The sequence below is a fragment of the Loa loa genome (assembly GCF_000183805.2).
Source record: "Loa loa unplaced genomic scaffold supercont3.72, whole genome shotgun sequence".
Lineage (NCBI taxonomy): Eukaryota > Metazoa > Nematoda > Chromadorea > Rhabditida > Onchocercidae > Loa > Loa loa.
The window spans coordinates 181,008-186,435 of record NW_018108252.1 but is presented as its reverse complement, the minus strand read 5'-3'; positions in this window follow the sequence as shown (position 1 = coordinate 186,435).

Here is a 5,428-nt window from a genome sequence, read left to right as displayed (position 1 = left end):
ATTTACTTACTGATAAATAAGTAAATAAGTAAGTAAGTAGGTAATGAAGAGCTCGAGAAATGAACTCTTTCAATAATTTCTTCCTTTACTTCGGCATCTTCTCTTCTATATTTGTCAATGAAATGAAATGACCGTTCTGAAAAGAAATAAATAAAAAGAATAAATAAAATTCTTTTGTAAATAAGATAAAAATGACCGCTCTGAAAGATAAACAAATAAAAGAAGAAATCGATAATTGATAAATAGATAATACATAAAATTATAGAAGAAAGAAAATGCTAATTGAATTTTATTTGATATGATATAAAATAAGAATGAATCGATTAATTGTCATCTAATAAAATGTGACAATATTAATCGATTTTATCGAATAACATAAAATAATATACGATTTTTAAAGTGGAAGAATATGAGAAAGGAAGAGAAAACTATTTAATAATTCTTGAAAATGCATAAATTTAATAAATGGATTAATTAATTAGAAGTTTTTTTTTCTTTTAGGTATCAAAAGATTTTAAGAGATTTTATTTCTAGAAAAAAAAAAAAAAAAATAAAAGTTGAAGAGATTATTAGAAGAAATTGAAACAAATTTATTACAAATAATATCATCAAATAAAACTAAATTAATAATCACTAAAAATTTACGATAGCTTTTATTTGCTTATCAACAAATGGATGGTATAGAATGGGAAAGTAGTGACAAATGGAATGTAATTAGAGATAAGGAATGATTAATTATCAGTAGTGAATAGATAAGAGAATAATGTGAAAGAAATATTTGAATTTGATTTAATATACTACCAAATTTCATTCTACTATTAGTAGCAAACATTCCAAATGATAATTTTTGGTTTTTATGCAAAAAAAAAAAGAAAACGAAATGAATAGAGAGGGAGTAGTAAAGAAGCTAATTTAACACTCATTTATTATTAATCAATTATTTCATTTATGACAAACTAACTATTACCAATAGTGAATTTTAAATAGTGAAAAGCTCATGAAATATGCAAATTAAATGGATGGATATACAGAGAGGATATTATTTAAAGAAAATTGGATAATAATAATAATTTATATGATAAAATGAATTGTGATCAAATTGTATTATCTTATCATTTCTTGACTAAAATAATATCCATTTATTAACTTTTATATTTAAAAATTATTTATAATACATTATGAAAAATTTTAAGATTATAATATGAGTAAATAAAGTTTCATTTTTTAGGTTAAAAAGTTTAATTAATTAATTCGCTTCAAAGTATTGACAATGTAGTTAAAACATTGACAATTTTATTGAAAAAATTATATTTTTAATAAATTATCCTAAATTTATTTGAAAATTTTATGTTAACATTAAATTTTCTAAGCTAAAATTTGATGCTACTAAAAATTATTCTGTTTGTGAAATAAAAAAAAAAAGACCTAATTCTTGGATGTAAGTTTAAAATTATATTTAACTTTAAATTTAAAAAACATGCAGCAGAGATATTTTGAGTGTAAGAACGAAATTAAGGGTTTATTCCGTTCTAACATGATTAAACATGTCTAATTCCTCGTAAACAACTCCTCTTCATTTTCCATTTGAAAATTCTTTTAATACTTCAATATTCATTAATTATTCATTATTCATATTCTAATCTTTTTTTTTTTTAAAAAGAATTTTGTTATGATTAATAAATAATGCATAAATAATAAAAGCTTTATAATGCATTATAAAATTTAATTATTTAATTTTTATTCTAACATTTTAAGTACCCATGTTTATTCAATTAATATGATGAAAGAAAGCACATGCTTTATTCATTATCGTATATAATATATTTATTAGTATATCATGCTTTGCTTTCCTTTTTTTGCCATTTATTAGAAATGAAATTAAAAAGAAAAAGAAATGAATAAATTCGAAATTAATTTACCTTGCATCATTTATACGATTATTAATTAAAATATATCATTAATAGATTCGAATAATTAATTCATTGATATGATTACAATTAATCTAAAGCTCTTTTCGTCACCTTACCCATTTCTTCATGCTATCATTTATCATTTTGCGCCCAGTAATTGCTTGGCGCATTTTGCATAATATACATATATTTTCATTTAATTTTACAACCAAATGAAGTGAAGTTATTGTTTTGATACATTCTTATATCATCAAATCGATAAAGTTGAAGATTTGAATATTCATGAAGTAAAATTTCTACTTCGATCAATTAATTACATAATATAATTTATATATTGTTACTTCATTATTATTATTATTATTATTATTATTATTATTATTATTATTATTATTATTGTTATTGTTATTATTATTATTATTATCATTATCATTATTTATCATTATTATTGTTAATCATTAACATTATTATTAATTATGATTTATTATTATTTGTGCTTTATTTAATGAACGAACTTTTCCATCCGTTTTAATTATTTTAACAATGCCTATATGTTTATTTATATATAATAAACAAAAAAAAAACGAAATGTCAAAACTTATAGGTCAAAGATTAGATGGAATGAATAATTACATTCCATTTTGCATTTACTGAAATGAAGAATTTTCATTTTCTAATTATTATATTATTAAGCTTATTCTTTTCATTTCTCTCACTTCTCTCAATTCCTCATTTTCCCCTCTCTTTTATTCTTTTATTGCTTCTTTTCCTTTTTGTTTTTTCTTTTTTTTCTTTTATTTCTCATCTTAATGCAATCCATGAACTCATTTCATCTCATTTTTATTTTTATTTTTTTTTTTTGTCATTTTATGGTAATGAAATGAAAAGAAAAAAAAAACATTTTAGTAATGAATGTTATTTCTTGATTTATTTATTATTTCTAGATGAATTTCCAGTGGAAAACTTGTTAAATTCTCGAAGAAAATTGGAAATGGAAAAAAAAGAATTAGAATGACCTTTCTGATAAGGGATGACCTTTCTGATAGGATGATATCACAAGCGGTAAAGAGGAAAAAAAAAAGGAGGAATGAAAATTAGCAAGTATCTAATTCTATGATGAATCATTCTAATTCATCTTTTATCATTTGTAACTAATTATTCTTTCAATATTCAAGCTAATTAGTCTATTTGCTTTGCTAATTTGATCCATTTAATCTTGTTTAATTATTAACTCTAACCTCTGCGTATTTTAATTAACAAACAAAAAAAAAAAAGTTAATAACAAATGAAGATATTGAAGAGAGATAATTGATTATCAAAATTGATAATTGAGTAAATAAGTAAGGATGTAATATTTAATGATAACAAGAAAGCGTATCATTCAAATGATAATAACCGTAATGTAAAAGATTAAATTCATTGACTTGATATGATAACAAAAAAAAAAAGCAAATAGATAAATAAATGATTGGCCGATATGATATCTGCTTCGATAATTTAGTAAGTTAGGGTGACGAACAGAGGAATGTTTGCTGAAGAGAACAAAATGAATCATAAGGAAAAGATTTTTTTTTTTTGAAAAAAAATTTCAAAATTTTAAAGCCTCATTGAAAATTAGCGAATGTAAGCATTCTTTAGCATAAAATTAATGATGGGAAGATTTCTCTTTTTTTTTAAAGCTATGAATTTTCGCTTAATCTTTCATTTGGCTAATTTTTTTTATTAAACAAAATTTGAAACAAAAAAAAACAAATAACAATCAGCGAAAGAAATGAATATACTTAATATCTAATACTTAAATAAAGGTAATATGCTAAAATCAAACTTAAAAAAGAAAAATCTGTGGAAAGTTTTAAAATGTTGTTAGTTTAATATCAATTTCACACTGTTCTTTTTTTCAAAATTAATTTCGATTTCCAATTTTGTTTTTAATTTTAATTACACTATCAATCATAACAATATACACTTGCTGTAACTGTTCGTATTTAGTATATAATGAGGAATCAAAATGTGAAACAAATTCTAACTAATTAAATAATAGTTAATTATGTGTATTTTTGTACATTACTGCTGGATAAATTTAACAGGAAATAAATTAATAGAATTGGAAATTGAAATTCATTTTAAAAAAGAATAGGTATTGACGCTTCTGGGAAGATTCATTTCTTTTTCTTTTTTTTTTTGCGGGTGGGGGGGGGAGGGGGAAGCGAAATGAAAGTTTAAAGTTTTTTTTTTAAAAAGAGGTGCAAGTTTGCATAAGCTTGAAAAATTTTAGAGGAACGATTTGAAGAGTCTTTCTTTTGTCTAAAAAATATGAAATATAAAATGAGACAAAAAAGGATTATCGGTTTTCAATTATTAAATTAAGTTTTTATATATGACGATTTTATGTTTGCAGAAATGATTTGTATGCTAAATGTGTTGAATGAATAAACTGATTATCTAAACCTGAACCTATTTTCTAAATCACCACAGGTGGTCAGTTGATGGACGGGAAAGAAAATAGGTGGATGAGAAGGACCGAAGGATATCTAAAAGGTGACGACGCTTTAATCAATTTTGTAAACATCATTAACCTCATATTAACTATGTATATATATTTCTCACTTAAATATATATATATATATATATATAAATGGAAATAATTTTGTAATATAAAATTTGAATATTTTGTTCCAAATATTAACTTTAATTATATAAGTTAATTGAGTTAATGTTGCTAAGTTTACAATTAATTTAATTTAATTCAGATTAATATAATTTTTCATCAATTTGGCATAAATAATTACTTTAATCAATCTTATGTATATATATATACAAAAATAATTTTATAATGCAAAATTTGAACATTTGGAATTTTTTCAAAGATTTAACAATTATTGGATAAAAAAAGTTATTGAAACTTGAAATTGAATTATGTCATGAATTAATAAATTGGTAGTATTTAATTTAAAAACAAAATGCATTAATTGAATGAAACAATTCCGATAACAAGTTTTTAAGTATCATGTTAAAACAAAAAAAAGAAATGAAAAAGTCGTTGGATGAAGTTAGTAAAGAGAATGAATGGTGGAATTGCCTTAATGTCATGATGTTGCAGTAGTTGGATGACAGCAACAATAGGAGGAGGAGAAGAAGAAGAAGGAGAAGGGGGACGGTATGTCCCAGTGCGGGTGAAACATTCGGGGTGGGAGTGGGAAAATTGAAAATGCGGGTTATTGAAGAGGGAGAGAGAAATTGGAAGAGGTGTGGTTTATCGTATATGTTTAATGTATAGAAAAGGGTAAAAAGGAGGGAGTGAAATTTAAAAATGAGATCAAGAAAAGGGTGGAGTTACCTAGAGAAATATGGTAAATGGAAAAGTTTAAATTTAAATTAAATATTAAAGGATATGGATAAAATGAATTTATTTCAATTTATTTCATTACTTGTTATATCATTATTGTTCAATGAATGGATATTAAAGTAAGGGAGAAAGGAAGGGAGAGGGAGAGAGAGAGAGAGAGAGAGAGAGAGAAGGG